Below are 18,312 nucleotides of genomic sequence, written 5' to 3' on the forward strand. Positions count from 1 at the left end.
CCCCTCCACTCAAGTCTGATCTTCAGGACTTGAGTTTCCCTATCTCAGAATCAGTCCTCATCCAAAATATCTGCTGTAGATGAGTTCCCAAGTTCCCTGCAGCTCTGGTGTGAGACAAATACCTTGAAACAGGGAGGTACCTTGTGAATTTCATTTGCATAGGGTTACTTTCAAGCATGCCAGGTGGGCTTCAGTCAAGGGCACGCCTCACCCACACCTGCCACCTGTCCCTCACCAGGGATCTGGGTCCGTCCCATGGCATGGCCTCAGGGAGGCTGCCAGGGCTGTGCCCAGAGTTCTACACTCTGGGAAGGCCTGTTTCAGGGATAACTGGGCTCCTATGGCCCACATGAGCCCAGCCAAGCTGTTTCCCTTCTTGACAACCCTATCCTTGTTCGAGAGATCAAAGGCCACACTGCAAGTGTCAAACTGAAAACTGTTCTCAGGCTCTTTCTGATGTGCAAAGCTGTGCTCCCATGAGGTCTCCCTGGCTGAGGTGAGTTCCACCTGGGCTACTCCTTACCTAGGGGACCGTTCCTCCTGCGTGAACTCCACTGAGCCCAGCTGGGAGAGTGCCTCATTTAGTGATAGCTATCGTTTCAAGGCAGAAATCTAACAGGGTCCTTTTTCCTTCAAAAATCTTTAATTTTTAAAGATCTGAAGAAAGCAACACAAGGATCCTTGTGGGGAAGGAAATGTTCTCTATCTCAACCGTATCAATGTCAATATCCTGGTTTTAATACTGTTCCACGGTTTTGCAAGATGTTACAGTCGGGGGAAGGGTGTAAAGGATACATGGGATTTCTCTGCATTATTTCTTACAACTGTGTATGAATATATAATTATTTCAAAATTAAAAATTTAATTAAAGAAATCAAAAACTTAAAAATAAAAGTGACTGGCCTTTCAGCTCATGCAGAATGGAAGCAAATTCTAATGTTGTGCACGTAAATAATAGATAGTCATTTCCACGGATCAGCTCCAGCTCCTGTTGTATAAGAAACATTTTAAAGTTAAGGGACTATGCCTATAATAGGAAAATATGATGTGTTAGCAACTACTGGTTGATCTTTGTGCACTTTTCAATTGCAAATTGCACTTTAAAAATGCAAACAATTATTAATATTGATTTGGACTAAAACAATATTGAATTTCAATATATTTCCAGCTCTTTTATGAATTACCCTGTGGATACGTGGTGATTATGATAAAAGAGTATTTGCATGCTCAATTTCTTTTCAGTGAGGAACCTTGAAGAGGGCTGACGTGATCCATGGATAATGAACTTCACAGGGACAAGAATGGCTCTGAAGCCATCAGCCAGGATCTCAGATTTAGCTGCAGCACAGACTCTCAGGGCCATTTGCCTCGCTGGACTTTTTCCAAACCAGTATTACAGAGCACAGGTTAGGAACACCTGCTCAAGGCCCAGAATGGGATTTTGAGTCACAGTTCTTAGGGCAAGAAAAGAAAAAGGAACAGATATTTATCATGATTTGTTAACGTTCTAGGCACGATGCTGGATACTACATAAACATCCCATTTAGCTTTCACACAATAACCTTTTTAAGTAAAAATCATTATCCTTATTTGTCACAGGTCTGGTTCCCTGTAAGGAGATACTGAGATGGAATTTGGGGTGTAAGATGTTTATTAAGGATCAATCCCTGCGAAGGAAAAAGGGAGGAAGCTGGAGTGGGAAGAAGTGGAATAGGGATGTAGGCCTTGACGGTGGGCTCTGGAGTGGATTCAGCCTGTCGGAGTGTCCTGCAGAAGGAAGATAGGGCTGGACCTTTACACCTCCCCCTTACTCAGTAGCTGGATGTCGGTTGCCCAGAGAAGGGTGTGATATCCGATGAGGCAGTTTGCTGCAGATGAAGCAGCCCCTCGTGGAGCTGAGGACTGGAGGCTGGCTGCTGACCACACAATCCCCAGGTGGTCAGCAAATCCTTCTTGGAAGGAAGACCTGGGCAGCAGATCTCCAAGGCCACCACTCTGTTTTGCAGATGATGAAATGAAGACCCAGAGAGACTAAATATGGCCAAGGTTACACACAGGAAATAAGCGCCACCCCAGATTGGACTCAAATCCTCTCTCTCTCCACCCCAGCCACGCTTTTCCAAAACAAAAGCTTAGATCAGACTGTCCTGACCTTCAGTTACTGAGACACGAAGGTCTGAGTGTCTCCAGAGGAACACGCAGAAAGTTTTGGCTGCGTAAGCAAATACACTCACCTCGCCTCCTCTGCTAACGTCCCTGCAACAGACACGCATGCGTGTGCACACTCTCACGGATACACACTTATTTCTTGGCAATTATCTCATTGCTAATGGAAGAAGGTGGGAACATAAATTATTTGGGTTAAAACTTCCCTCGACAGTACAGCCTGGAGAGCATCTCTCCCCAGCTGAGCTGCCGGATCCTGCCAAGAGCACCTGGGGATGTAGGATGTGGCGTGGCCAGCCTCCTTTTACTTCTAGAAAGCACTGAGCTATTCACATTTTCCAGTGGCTCTGACATCCGCAGCCACAGCAGGGAAAATTACAGGGAGGAAAAAAATTGCATATTTATTTCTCAAAATCAAAAGTTGGGGTATAATATGGACAGAGAGGAGTCTGTGAGTAAACCTGGAATGCCCCGGCCCCTGGCAGGGTGCAGAGACACAAGGCAGTCCGTAGACTTCCGAGGAGGACAGAATGGCAAGAAGGCTTGGCTGCCTTCCAGGGAATCTCTCTCCCTGTGGCTGGCACAAGGAGGCCCCAGAGGACTTGTCTTTACATTTCCAGCTGCCAACAGTGCCTGGCACAGAGCAGGTGCTTGGGCAATGTGTGGTGAACAAAGAGAAGCTAGTAAGAGGATGATGAAGGTGAAAGGAAGCTCCTGCACTGGAGTCAGCTGGGTCCTCTGGGCTGGGGTCACACAGAGTCTAGTGGTTGTGCTCTGTGGGTCCACTCAGCACACATGCATGGCCATACCTTTTGGAAGCAAGCTGGCTTCCAAAGGGTAACCTCCAAGATCTTTTTTATTTTTATTTTTTTAGAGACAGTGTCTCACTCTATCACCCAGGATGGACTGCAGAGATGCAATCATGGTCCACTGCAGCCTCGAACTTCTAGGCTCAAGCAATCCTCCCGCTTCAGCCTCTTGAGTAGCTTGGACTACTTAATTTAACAGTGCCTGGTTAAATGTTTAATTTGTTGTCGAAGTGGGGTCTCACTATGTTGCCCAGGCTGGTCTCAAACTCCTGGCCTCCAGTAATCCTCCTACCTTGGCTTTCCAAAGCACTGGGTTTACAGGTGAGCCCCCATAGTCTTGACCTCTACCAGTCCAGCATGATTTTCCCTGGAGCTCATCTCAAAACAGGCTGGTCTCTTCCAATGTGAAGGCTCAAGACTAAGAATATGGCAGAACAAAAGTCTCTTGACCCTATCCTGGATGCTCTGTGGAAAAACAGGTCTCCTTCAGGTCCCTAGGAAGGGACCAGTGCTTCAAATGACCTGGAAGCACTAATGAGTGACTGTGCATGGGACAGGAACCTGCCTTCTCCATTAGTCTCTGCCTAAGGTCTCCTTCCAGCTAATATCCTGTGTTCCAAGTCTCCTCCATCCTAGTGACCCCTTGGTGCCCTTCTTTTTCCCCACAGGGTGTTGCAAAGCCAGAAATGTGGGTCCAGCCTAACATTTCCTCCCTCTCTCCTGACACTCAAGTGCAGATCTGGCCTTCTGAACATGTGTCCTGTCTTTCTTTCCCAGTCCCTCAGTGCGGCTCTGATTCAGGACCTGTGGCCTGGACAGCTCCCCATCTCGACACTTGCCTTGCAACACTTGCCTTGCAACTGGGCACCTCCCGAGCCCCGCAGGTGCCCAGTGACCCAAGTTAAAATATCTCAGCATGGTCCACCAGATCTGTGAATATCCTGCCTCTGCCAACCTCCCGTGCCCAGTCTCATCTCTCACCATTCCTTGATGGCCCCCGGGCCAAGTGAGGCACCCTCCTGTGTGTTCCCAGAGACTAATGGCTTTTCTCCGACAGAGGGGACTGTGAGAGGGTAGCACAGGGAGACAGCACTCAGCATTCAATGCTGTCACTGGGAGATTTTGGTCATCCTCATGTTATATATCTGAGCTTCTGTTTTCCCAGCCACTAAGTAGGTCCCTGGTGGACTGGTACCATGGAACTGAGAAGATGCCTGCAGTGGTGGGATGCTGCCCTGGGGTGGAGGAAGAGGCTTGGGTCAGGTGGAATAGGCTGCTGGATCCCAGTCCTCTCTGCAGGGTGCCTGCTCCTCCACGGCAGGTCTCACCATCTTTCCACATGGCTCTGCTGAATTATTCGCTTATCTTGAACAACATCCAAGGGAGTCTGGTTTCTCTGGTTTCTCTCCCTAAGCCTGCAGCCTCTTTTCTACCATCCTGGGTTTCGCATGCCCTCATCACTCAGCCTCAAGGACACAGGCAGAAGAGCTGTAAACCATTATGATCCCTGTACATGGGGCTCCGTGGCATCTGTCCCAGGCGGGGGCAGGTGGGGCAGGGATGTGGGCAGCACTCGGCTAACTGGGACCATCTCAAAGCAAAAGAGCATCCACACAGACCCCACACTCATGCCCTGGTGCCCCCCTGCAGGCTGATCACACAAGGGGTTGCTCGAGCCCTGACTTCTTATGTGATTGCTCTAAAGAGGAATGAAGACAGGCATTTTTATAGTGGGACTCAAAATGTCAGTCATTGGTCTTTAGTGAATAGTTGTTTGAAGCAGCTCATTTCATATAACTACATGACACTTTCATAATAAAAATTATGTTTCAAATGATACATCCAATGATCCTTGGTAGCAGATTGAGACCTTCAGATCTTCCCATTTGGAAACCTGGATTTTTTTTTTTTTTCTTTTTTAAGAGTCTGGGTCTCGCTCTGTCACCCGGGTTGGAGTGCAGTAGTGTGATCATGGCTCACTGCAGCCTCAAACTCCTGGGCTCAAGTGGTCCTCCTGCCTCAGTCTCCTGTGTAGCTGGGACCACAGGTACATGCTATAACCCCCAGCTAATTTTCAAAAATTTTTTATAGAGATGGGGTCTCACTGTGTTGCTCAGGCTGGTCTTAAACTCCTGGCCCTTATGCAATCCTTCCACCTCAGCCTCCTAAAGTGCTGGAATGACAAGCATAAGCCATCACACTGGGGCAAAAATTATTATTATTATTATTATTATTATTATATTGAGATGGAGTGTCTCTCTGTTGCCCAGGCTGGAATGCAGTGGCATAACCTTGGCTCACTGCAACCTCTGCCTCCCGGGTTCAAGCGATTTTCCTGTCTATGGGCCTCCTGAGTAGCTGGGACTACAGGCATGCACCATCACACCCGGCTAATTTTTGTGTTTTTAGTAGAGACGGGGTTTTGCTGTATTGGCCAGGCTGATCTCAAACTCCTGACCTCAAATGATCTGCCTGCCTCAGCTTCACAAAGTGCTGGGATTACAGGCATAAGCCACCACACTGGACCCAAAATTATTTTTTAAATGACACATCTGATGACCCTTGTAGCAATGCAGACCTTTAGACCTTCCAATTTGGAAACCTGGATTTTTAACTTGAAATTTCCTAATTCTGAAATTGGCAAGGAATGCACATTTTTAAAAACTTACTTGAGCCTTATGTCTATGCTGGATTTGGCCTGAGGTCTACCACCCATTGCCCCCTCTATGATGAAAGCGGACTCAAGTGATCCTCCTGCTTCAGCCTTCTACGATAGAGGGGGCAATGGGTGGACCTCAGGCCAAATCCAGCATGGACATGAGGCTCCAGTAGGAGCCTGGATTGGGGAAAGGCAGATGATCCTGCTGGACTGCCACTCTGGAGTTCCCCCAACCCAGGAACCTGGATTGGGGAAAGGCATGTGATCCCTGAATAAGAACAGTGCTTCCCAGTTCAAGGACTTTTGTGTAAAATCAGCTGAGGGAGAAAAATCCTCTGGGAAGAGAGGCTGCTGCAGCCTCGCTGGTCAGAAGCTGGTTCCTACAGCTCTGTGACCAGATGGCACTTAAACATGGCTGTTCAAGCCACCCAGTCTGTGGCCTTTGTTATGGCGGCCCCGGCTGATGACTTCAGTCCCTGTGCCAGGAAGGCTCAGCCCTGACCTACAGGGCAGCCTCCCCAGTGGGGCAGGAAGGAGGCTGGGGTGTTGCCAGGAAACCAGCTCTTGCGTGGTTCCATGGTTGCCATCAACCATGTGCAGGGTGAGACCACGCACTGGACACAGACCCTGCCTAGACCAGGATGTTTTTGGAGGCGAGACACAGAAAAACCAGCTCATCAGGAACATCAAGGCTCCACAGTGTCACTGGGGACCAAGGCTCTGCTAGTGGCTCTGCTGCTCTGTCCTTGGGGTGGATTTTATCCTCAGAGAGCTCCCTTCATGGTTCAATGGCTACAGCCATAGTCCAAGCTACAGGCATCCTCATTATGTCCAGTAGAAGGGAGGGAGTCCCATCTGTAACCAGGGAACAAGTCCCTGGATCCTGAGCCAATAGAATCTCCTGACCCAGAGTGCCTGGGGCTGAGGGGATGCTCTGTGCTGGGGGTGGTGCAGGCCTGGCTACTGGAAACAGTGGGATGAAACTGCTCTGGGGTCAGCCCCTCCCAGCTCTGTGAGTAGGAGACAAGAGGGATGGGGACACAGGGATGGCCACAGGGCCCACTACACATTCACTCCTTTGCTCCTGAGTGGACATATGTACACACACATGTGTGAGCATGCAGGTGTGTCTCTATGGCTCCATCCTGTGTATCTGTGTGCCTGGGTGTGCACATGCTGTAGACATGTGTGCACACACGTGTACTCATTTCAGAAACTCCCACTCCTCTGCCTGTGGCCACCAGCCCGGAGCAGTCCAGCCACAGCCAGAACACGCCCAGCTCCTGGCCAGCGGGAGAATGACCCTGGCAACCTTCACTGGGCCTCGCTCTGTCTGGGTCTCGCTCTGTCTGGGTCTCGCTCTGCAGGGCTTCCTCCTAGTCGCTGCCCAAGGTCAGGTCTGCTTCCTGGAAGAGGGAAGTGGGGCTCCCTTGTCCAGGCAGCCTGGAGGGAAGGCAGTGGGAGGGTGGCCTGGGGTTGGGGGTACTCCGGAGTGGCAGCCCAGCCGGACCATCTGCCATCTGTGCCTCCCGCTCCTCTCCCTACTCCATCCCCTCTCCACCCGCTCTCCGCCTCAGGGTGCATCGCTCTGGAGACCCCTGGGAATTGGAAGCTAATTTTCCACGATCATTAGTGACGGAAAGACCTCAGGTTCTGCCTTTAATTAAAGTCAAACGTGGGGCTGAGGAGAAGCGCTGCGCGGCATGCAATCGTCCTCTTCCCACTTGTAAAAGCCATATGCAAATAATTAAGCCAGGCATGGGAGCCGTAATTAAAAATTTCACAGACCCCCTCATTAGCTGAGCAGTCTGCACAGAGGAGCGGGACCCAGCCCCTCCCCCATGCCAACGGCAGCTCCTGCAGATGGTTAATTGGGGCTGGGGGAAGTAGCAGGCCACACCTAGGTGACAGTGCGCCTGGCAATAAGCTGACAGGGCTCCAGGTCTCCCAGGCCAGCAGTGATGTCTTCCCACCTCTGTCCAGGAGGCCTCCAGCCAGGGCCAGAGCTCCTGGGATGAAGTGGCTGAATCCCGCCATCCCTCCATCCTAGTGCAAGGAGACCCTAACCAAAATCTCCTAGCCTCCCCTGGCCCCAACCCTGACTTGTGCACAGCTGGGATCTACTGACAGAAGTGGGGAGAAGAGGCTGGGTGCGGTGGCTTATGCCTGTAATCTAAACACTTCGGGAGGCCGAGACCGGCAGATCACGTGAGGTCAGGAGTCCAAGACCAGCCTGGCCAACATGGCAAAACCCCACATCTACTAAAAATACAAAAATTAGACCGGGCACGGTGGCTCAAGCCTGTAATCCCAGCACTTTAGGAGGCCGAGATGGGCAGATCACGAGGTCAGGAGATCGAGACCATCCTGGCTAACACGGTGAAACCCTGTCTCTACCAAAAAATACAAAAAACTAGCTGGGCGAGGTGGCGGGCGCCTGTAGTCCCAGCTACTCGGGAGGCTGAGGCAGGAGAATGGTGTAAACCCAGGAGGCAGAGCTTGCAGTGAGCCGAGATCCGGCCATTGCACTCCAGCCTGGGCGACAGAGCGAGACTCCGTCTCAAAAAAAAAAAAAAAAGTACAAAAATTAGCCAGATGTGGCGGCGCGAGCCTGTATTCCCAGTTACCCGGGAGGCTGACGCAGGAGAATCGCTGGAACCCAGGAGGTGGAGGTGGCAGTGAGACAAGATCATGCCGCTGCACTTCAGCCTGGGCAGCAGAGGGAGACTCTGTCTCAAAACAAAACAAAACAAAAAAAAGGTGGGAGAAGGGTCTCAGCTAGAGCCCAGAGACCCCTCTGGCTTGACATTTTTGCAGCCCCTTCTCCCAGCATGCCCAGGAAGAAGGCAGGTTCAGCAGACCCATTTCAACCCCTTCCCCACACACAGATGTCCTCAGGCCTGGTGGCCACTATGCGGGGAGTGCCACACTTGAAGACAAAAGCTCCAGACAGACAGGAGAGCCACAGAACTGGGGGTGGGGAGGCAGGGAAATGTGTCTGACCTCACTGTCCTACACATTCTCTGGCCTCCACCACTCCCCCTGCCCCACCCAGGGTCCCTGGCTCCCGCCTTCAGTCCCCGCCAACGTCTGGTTCACCTCATGTCTGGAATCGATCCTGCCAGACAAGTCACTGCAGGCATCATCTCCAGTTACTCATTGACATTTCCAAATGAATATTCACTCATCCCAATCACAGCTACTAGTTTTCCATCTGGCCTGATCAATGGGACTCCTCAGGAGGAGTCATGCTCACCAGAGGCACTGATCGATGTCTGGGAAGCTGCTCGGCGGACGCAAGGAACAGCTGTGTCCTCCCAGCCACGACACCCGGACATTGGCCAGTTCACCTCGCCCATGGACCACATGGCCCTGGGCTGGGCCAGAGCTTCCACACGGCCTGGACTCCTACTCCTTCTGGTTACATACATAAACCAGAGGTGACTGCCAACCCAGGAAGTGGCTCTCCTTCTGAGGATTTGGGGGATCTCATGGGGTCACAGGGAGTGGTGGAGCTGGGTGCCTCCTGCCTGGGTCCATCCTGAGTCACAGCATCACCCCACGTGATGTCTTCATCCAGGTCCCTAAACTCAGCCCTTCCCCATTCAGGCCTCTTCCTTCTTGGTGGCTCAGAAAATGTTATTTCTCTTTCTTTCTCTCCTCTGTCAAACAGAGATGCAGGCTCCCCTGCCAAGGGTGGTCAGACATCCACGCCAAGCATCCTGCTCTCAGAAGCTGGCCCAGGGCTGTCTCATCCTGGCTGACTCTCCACCTCGTTTCTCATCGTTCCTCAACACTCTTGCTTTGACAGTCAGCTCCTCCGGTCATGTGGGCCCCGACTGCCCGGCCGATCAGAGCCCCTGCCCAGCTTCTCTTCCTGTTTCTCCACATCTTCCCCATTGCAAACACATCTGCCAAAGAACTTGCACTTTCTGTCGCTGACATGAGATGGTACACAAAGATGAAAAAATACTTTTGATGGGAGGCCAGGCACAGGGGCTCACGTCTGTAATTCCAGCACTATGGGAGGCCGAGGCAGTTGGATCACTTTGAGGTCAGGAGTTTGAGACCAGCCTGGCCAACACGGTGAAACCCCATCTCTACAAAAACATACAAAAATCAGCTGGGTGTGGTGGTGTGCGCCTGTAATCCTAGCTTCTGGGGAGGCTGAGGCAGGAGGATTGCTTGAACCCAGGAGGCAGAGGTTGCTGTGAGCTGAGATTACACTACTGTACTCCAGCCTGGGCAACAGAGTGAGACTCTTTATCCCACCAAACACACACACACACACAAAAAGAAATACTTTCAATGGAGAAGAGGATTCCACCACTTACATAAAGCATACATCACTTTTACTTTTGACCCTGTTTGATTTTTTAAAATATGAAACATTTCAGATATACAGAATATACATATGTGTATATATATGCACACACATATATATACATACACACACATACATATAGGTAAATAATACAAAGAAGAACCAGCACATTCATCACCCAAGCTTAAAGAATAAAATAATTACTAATACTTGGGGTTCCCTTTGCACCCCTCCTCCCCTCTGGAGGTAAACCACACATGTGGTGAATATTTAATGAGCACCTGCTCCATGCCTGGCACTATTCTAGGCAACTGCGATCCATTCATGAACAAAACAAAGATCCTGCCCTCATAGAATTCCACTCCAACCAGGAGAGAGACAGATTATATATAACCTTAGAGGGTGAGAAATACTAAGGACAGAAGAAAAACAGAGTAGGGGGAGAAGGACTGGGAGGGCTTGAGGCCAAAGGCGAGTATGTGGGAGGAGTCCTGCCTGAGAAGATAACATGTGAACCAAGGGTTATAGAGGGAATCGGCTGTGCAAGGGCCCTGGGGTGACAGCATTCTTGATATCCAGTGTGTCTGGAGAAACATAAAGAAGCATGAGAGAAGATACGGTCAGAGAAGCAATTGGGGGCAGTGATGTGGGCCACTCCAATGATTTTGGCTTTGACTCTGAATGAGACAGGAGCAGAGGGAGGACGCTCTCTGACCTGGACTTCGGCAGGACCCCTCTTGGCCTTGAGGAAGAGGCCAGGCAGAAACAGGGTGACCTGGGAAGAGACAACAGCAACAGGATTGGTGAGAAATCTTGGGCCAGGATGTGGAAATCTGTCCACTATTCTCATGTGAAAATTGGTGCTTTGAAGAGAAGTCTTTATTTGGATATTGAAAATTACATAGCTTTTACTTTGATGCTGTGATATCAACGTGTGTTGACATCACACTTGCCGGCCATGAGCTTTTCTGATGTGGATATTCTGGATCTTGTAAAAATTGTAATTCACTCTTTTCGGCAAGCTGGGCCCCCACTGCTATCCAGAGACTCAGGAAACTTAGCTGCTCGTTATATGTGAGTGAAATGGAAACAGAACAACGGAACACATAGTGATGACTGGGAGAAGGAGGCTGGAGCTGCCAGGATGCCTGGGTTCAGACTCTGGTTCCACCACTTACCAGCTACATAAGCTACTTAACCTCTTCATGTCTCAGTTTCCTCATCTGCAAAATGGGAGTAATAATCTCTTGTGGCTACCTTGCAAGGTTATCATGAAGACAAAATGGGCAATAAGGGAGCAGTGCCTGGCATACAAGAGTGTCACTCATGTCAGTGACTACTTTGGGGAGATGAACAGAGCCCCCCGACGTGCTCTCTCAGACAATTCCATCAACCTAATGTTGGCAAAGGCTGAACGCCTGCAAGTAAGGGAAGCAGTGGAAGCTTCTAATGGAGGTCTTTAGGAAATATCTCGGGAGCTCAGGCTGCAGGCAGGCCCACAGAAAAATGTGACGCTCCTGGAAAGGGCTTCTAGAAACTGGCCTGTAAGCACTTCATCAAGAAAGGGAAACGAGCGGCCGATCTTGGCACCGTGCCTCTGCAGCCAGCGCTGGCCCTGGGCTACCACTGCTAGTGTGTGTCAGGACAGGCGATGGGGTCGGTATTTTACGTTTACGCTCTGTGTCTGCAAAACTATTTCAATCATGTCCGCTGAGTATGCCAAGCACTATTCAGAATGATCAATTTTGAAAGTTTGGTGCAGTTGGTCTTTTCTCAGATGATTAAAAATATGGTAACCTTCAGCCCATAGACTCACCCAACATCTTTGACAATTTCAGTTCAGATCAGAAGAACCCAGTGTGCAATTTAATTCACTGACATTCAACTTCACAGCATCAGGAAAACAGCAAAGCATTCAATGCATTGGGGTTTTGTTTTCATTTTTTTGTGCATTTTTTCTTTCTTTCTTTCTGCTTAGTTTGCTAACAAGGTTGAAGTCTTCTAAAAAACTTGGCGAAATACTAGAAGCTGACGCTTGGCAGGAAATGATGGAGTATATTCTGCAAATATCTAAAAGGTTTCCCCTTGTATTCACACACATAGAAACGGACACAATCCTTGTCTTGAATTTGGCATTTCTGGAACACCCCTGATGGAAGTTTAATATTATTTTCCAATTTGGCTCACTTAGAAGAAATTTGACTCCGTTCAAAGACATAATCAATTCTATAGTTAGTCACCAAAGCTTAAGAAAACAGCATTTCCTCGATGATAGCATCTTCGGCCATGCCTCATGCATATCTGCGTTGGTTCCCTTCATCATCCATTCATTGCAACTAATAGTCAAATAATAGATTTGGGCTATTGCAAAACTTGAAGCCTGCCACTCTCACTAAGTTAATACGTTGGCGCTCCAGGCTGCCTTTACAGTTTCTTTGCCAAGTTAAGGTCTGGCTGCCCTCACTGCAGGTTTCATGGAAGTTCTCCAGGAAGGTGAGGATTTGTCTCCTTGAGGACTGCCAGGGTTTTGCACAGATGGGTGGCAGGCGTTTTGGATCCTGACGAGGTGTTTCATTGCTAATTTCTCTCATGTGAAGCAGAGAATGGAGCTTTGCAGGAAGAAATAAAAACCACAGGTTTTAGAATAAATTTCACATGATCTCGATCCAACATTATTTAAGGCACGAGAGTGGTTTGGCATCACTGCCTGGAATTTGCCAGCACCTCCAGGAAGGTGCACACCGCCATCTTTGCAATAGACATAAATCCATCATCTTTAGCTACCCCCAAACGGGATGAAGAAAACGAAAACGAGAGTCCTAACGCTCACGTTTGGTTTGCAGACGGCAATGTGAACTCTGTGGTCAGCAGCCAAAGGGTGATGGAGCAGGTCAGGCATCCATCCACACCTGGGCTCCAAGAAGCAGGAACGCATCTGCGTGTCTGTGGGTTTGTTTAGCACAAAAGGTCATGAGCGCCGTGCACTGGTGCCTGGGGCTGATGGGAACGACTCTGCTTGGTGGGAGGGCCCTTTGATTTCGCTCTCATAGTATTAGAACCAACTTCAACTCTAGGAAAGGATAAAACTAAGGATGCAACACAAATACGTTTCCTGAGGCTCACGGACCCATTTTTGTGCTACTCTGTTATAAATACAAAAATCAAACTTTCCTCCTCTAAGCACATCCTCATGTTCAAACAGAAAATGCTTGTTTCTGACCCGTGATGGGAACCACAGTATAAATGGCGACATACACACACGACAGTCTGTATGTCCTAACACGAGTGCCACCGAGCAAAATTTCAGAATCTCCAAATCTCTTTTATTCAAAATTCTGCCGAGCTCTACCCACCAGGAAAAAGATGAAAAGCCTTAATTTTTATCATTTGATTACAAAAATATAACTTTGTATTTTGAAGTACCCCACAAAAAAACCTCTCAAATTATTCAATATTCAAGTCTTACAAATTTTCCTTTCCCTCCCCAGAGATTCTCATATACGTGCCAGAGGGTCACGTGATCTGTTCTTCCTCCCCTCTACCTCCCTGGAGAACTTCTGCTCTCCACAACCACTTCTGCTGTAGGTGGTAAGATGATTCCACTATTTTTCCGAACCCTAATTGCTCAGAGGCTATCTTTCCCCGCTCACAAAGCCCAGACACCTCTTCCCATTTGAGACATCTCTGGACAAGCCCAATATCCAATATGGCGAAGGCTGTACGTTCCCCCAGCTCCACGACGAAGGCCAACGAAGGCTCTCCCAAGGAGGGCAGAGTGTTAGGCAGTGTGCATGGCATGGAAAACCCAGGGTCCCCAAGCTATACAAGCCTCCACTCCCTGGCAACAATCACATAGATGCAATTTAGTTAATTCCCTTCCACACCATCTCAACATTCCTGGCAGCCTCTCATATAAATACAATAGCAGAAGAGGCAGAGTCATGGGGATGAAAGGACCTTGGGACCATTCTTTCTCCAGCAGAGACAATCGAAACCCGAGTGTCAGATGTGCTGTCTGACTCATTCATTCGGGGTTAGGCCCACTCTCATTCTTTTCCTCAGGCCCTGTTGTTTTAGGATAGGAAGTGACTGTAGAAACGGCTGATATTTTCCCCCCGACACAAGGGCATAAATCACTACGTCTTCGGCGCTTTCTTTGTGGTATCGATTCTTCTGAGAATGAAGGCAGAGGGTTCCGATATGGCATCATCTAATATTCCCTCAGCTTGATTTATAGATTTCTTTGTGCATTACCTGAACATAAACGAGTCTTGCATTATTTCTTGTGTACTTGTCAAATTAAGGTAAGATATTCTTGTTGACCTTTAAACCTAAAAAAATAAATAAATAAATGTGTCTGAGACGTTTTCCAGCAAGCATTAAAATGAGCTGGGCTCTCAAATGCCCATTAAGAGGATGTAATTATGAGGGGGTGCGTCGTCTGTGCTGCGGGTAATGATTTAATTTTAGTTTTAATGCATTCGCTCAATGGAGGAAAAGAAAACAAGCCAGTTACGAATCATCTCGCAAAACAGACAAGAACAATTTGGCACCGTTTGTTCCTTAATTTACCAAAATGGGAAGGAGCTGGGGGAGCTTGCCACCCCAGCCTTCCAGAAGGAAGGAACACTTCTTGAAAGGTGCAGAGAGAAGTGGCAAAGCAAGAACCAAAATAGAGACAAGGTGGCCGTTTGCTGCGATGTTATCAAACAGAACCAGTGCCAGCCGTCGGGCTGCGCGAGGGTGTGAATTGGATCTGACTTCAAGCAGGGGAGGAAATTCCGTTTGGGGCTGCAGGAAGGCTTTCTCCTACGTTATTTCTCCCACTTCCCTTCCCACAGCCGGACCTAGACCCAAGGAAAGGGTCTCTGGGCAACATCCACTTGTGGCTGACCACCGTTGGCCAGGACACAGGCAAAGGGGATGAATGCACCCTTCACCCTCCGTCTACAAACCCCGTTTTTCAAGGTGGGGTAATGCCGGCTGCAGCCTCACTATGTGCAAACCTAGGTGCCTTCTCATGGGTACTAGATGCATACACACACCTGTGATCACACAGGAGCTGGCCCCCAGGCTGGCTTTGGCATCCCTGGGGTCCCTTTCAGAAAAATACCACCTAACTGTAATCCTAGCACTTTGGGAGGCAGAGGCAGGAGTTCAAGATCAGCCTGGGCAACATAATGAAACCTGTCTCTACTAAAAATACAAAAACTAGCCGGGCGTGGTGGTGTGTGCCTGTAGTCCCAGCTACGCAGGAGACTGAGACAGGAGAATCGCTTGAACTCGGAAGGCGGATGTTGCAGTGAGCGGAGATCACACCACTGCACTCCAGCCTAGGTGACACAGCAAGACTCCATCTCAAAAAAGAAAGAAAGAAAAACAAAAATACCACCTAACCACCACTCTCTAATTAAGTCTATCTTCAAATCCCACTAAGATAACAAGAGAAATTCCACTGGTCATGCCACCTATTCCCCTCTCCTCCCACTCTCCAACCTCTCCCGGCACCCTCTTCCCTGATGCCCAGCCTCTGGGCTCCATCAGCCACCTTCCCCAGACCCTCCCACCTTCTGGTCCCTTCTCTTCTCTGCAGTGTAACTCTGCTGGTCTCTGCGTTACCCCGTCCCCTCTTCCTGGACCCGTGAGCTCTGCCTCCTTTTTGTCATCACTCTGATTCTAGAAATGCGACGCAGACAGAATTCTCCCCGTGAGGCTGGGAGGAGGAGACAGCAGAGTCCTCATCTGCTAGTGACTGTTTCTCTGCCACATCTATTTGCAGGATCCACACATGTGTACACACACACACACACACACACACACACACACACACACACACACTCAGCCTGGAGGGCTTCCATGGGCATGGAGGGGAGGAGAAAATGCATCTTCCCTATGGGTACCCCCTGACTTTCACAGTCCTGTGGGGCATGAAGAGCTAAGTTCCAGATATGACTGCTCCATCTCCAGCCACGTGACTAATTAGCGTGGTCTACATCGACGGGCACTAATGGGCCCTTCCTGTTGTGCAGCCAACGTTGCTTCTTTCTCAGGCCCCAAGGCACCTGCGCAGACATGATCCACGAGAAAGCTATGTGGGGCACAGCAGTTTCTGACACCCCGTCCCGGAGCCAGAGGCCTGCCTTTCGGCCTCCAGCTGCAGGGATGCCACCTGTCCCCTCCCAAACCTGAGGATGTCATTTTGTCATTTGTCCCCCCCAGTCTGACCTTGTCTGCTGCCTGCCCAGAGCTGGGTGGGCCACTGGGGCCCTGATCACTTTCCCAGATGCCCACTGAGTGTGGACCATGTGCCAGCTCAGGCTTGAGGGAGGCCTGCCCATCCCATCCACCCTCCACCCATCAGGAGTCACAGAGGAAGTGGTCCTTGGGGGACCCTGCTCCTGGGTTCTGTGGCCCCAGCCTCACCCTGGTCCAGCGGGAAGAGGCTACAGGATTGTACTTGAGAAAAGCTTTTTTTTTTCAGTTTTGAAGATACTCAAACAATCCTTTCAACATGCTAATTCTGATTAAATGTCCAACACATTTCCATTTGCCATCTTCCTCCATTTCCATACCCATCTGTGTCTTACAATCCATTAAACCAGTGTTCGGCAAACTGTAACCCGTGGACCAAACCCGCCAGCCACCTGTTCCTGGAAATAAAGTTTTATTGGAACACAGCCACGTCTGTTCTGTGTCATCTGTGGGTGCCTTCACGTTATGATGGCAATTGAGTGATTTCCACAGTGACCTTTTGGTCCATGAAGCCTAGAATATTTACTCCGTGGTCGTTTACGAGAAAATCTGCTGACCTCTGGCCTAAACTACAAATATAATTCACTTATAAATAGTCTGTCTGGCATAACAGATGCTAGTAAGGATATGGAGAAAGGGGAACTCTTGTACACTGTTGGTGAGGATGTAAATTAGTACAGCCACTATGAAGAACAGTATGGAGATTCCACAAAAAACTAAAAATAGAACTACCATATGATCCACTCCTGGGTGTATATCCAAAAGAAAGGAAACCAGCGTACCACAAAGATATCTACACTCCCACGTTTATTGCGGCACTAGTCACAATAGCCAAGATGTGAATCAACCTAAGTGCCCATCAGTGAATAAATGAATAAAGAAAATATGGTACATACACACAATGGAATAGTATTCAGCCATTAAAAAGCATGAAATCTTGTTATTTGCAGCAACATGGATGGAACTGGAGACCATTATGTCCAGTGAAATAAGCCAAGCATAGAAAGATAAATATCATATGTTCTCACTCATATGTGGAAACCATAAAATTGGATCTCATGAAGACCGAGACAAGATTGGTGGTAACCGGAAGCTGGGAAGGGGATGGGGCAAGATAAAGGGGAAAAAAAGCAAATATATTCCCAACCAATTTTAGAAAACAATTTGAGATATTTAAGTACATGCATAAAAAGGGCAGTATAATTTTTTAAAAATCATCTGTCAAATAACCTTTTGAGATGTCCAGCAAACTTTTTTGGGTAAGTCACTCAACATAATCACTCAAAGAAATAAAAAATGAAAATCCCAGAAGCTCAGTGTAAACCACATAGATTCCCAATTCTAAATCTATATATCTCTTTAAATTACACAGGAATGCGTTCTCACAGGAAAAAACTTCAAACAATACAGTGGAAGTGAAGATTCCTTTGAAAGTCACCCCAATCCAGTCCACTGTGAACTGCAATCATTGGCGTAATTCCCTTCAGACTTCTAGATATGAACTTACAAATATGTACAGGACCGACAGTGTGGCTTTGTGTGTGTGTGTGTTTTAGCCATAAATGGTGTTTGTATGTACATATTGTGCTACAGTTTGCTTTTTTTCACTTAATAACACTGTTCAGACATCTTTCCCAGCAGTGCATATGAACCTACCTCATGCTTTTTATTTTATTTATTTATTTATTTATTTATTTATTTTTGAGATGGAGTCTCACTCTCTCACCCAGGCTGGAATGTGGTGGCGGGATCTTGGCTCACTGCAAACTCCACCTCCTGAGTTCAAGAGATTCTCCTACCTCAGCCTCCCAAGTAGCTGGGATTACAGGCACCTGCCACCATGTCCTGCTAATTTTTGTATTTTTATAGTGACATAGTTTCACCATGTTGGCCAGGATGGTCTCAAACTCCTGGCCTCAAGTGATCCGCCTGCCTCTGCCTCCCAAAGTGCTGGGATTACAGGCATGAGCCACTGCATCTGGTCCCTCGTGCTTTTTAAACATTTTTGGGGTACAGGGTCTCACTCTGTCTTCCAGCCTGGAGGCAGTGGTGCCATCACAGCTCACTCCAGCCTTGACTTCCTGGGCTCAGGTGATGCTCCC

The 18,312-nt window shown here is 48.6% G+C and overlaps 1 protein-coding gene across 2 annotated transcripts in view; it reads right to left on the reverse strand.

The window, feature by feature from the left end:
* The window catches only part of CHST8 (carbohydrate sulfotransferase 8), a 152,567-nt gene that overhangs the window by 93,227 nt on the left and 41,028 nt on the right, over nt 1-18,312 (reverse strand). Inside the window, exon 2 of one of the 2 annotated variants that reach the window (XM_025367698.1) lies at nt 14,213-14,289. The exons of the other annotated variant lie outside the window; for it this stretch is intronic. The gene's annotated coding sequence lies outside the window, so the exon portion shown is untranslated. The remainder of the gene's footprint in view (nt 1-14,212; nt 14,290-18,312) is intronic. 2 annotated transcript variants of the gene reach the window in all.

Source organism: Theropithecus gelada, chromosome 19, assembly GCF_003255815.1.
Source record: "Theropithecus gelada isolate Dixy chromosome 19, Tgel_1.0, whole genome shotgun sequence".
NCBI classification, from domain to species: Eukaryota; Metazoa; Chordata; class Mammalia; order Primates; family Cercopithecidae; genus Theropithecus; species Theropithecus gelada.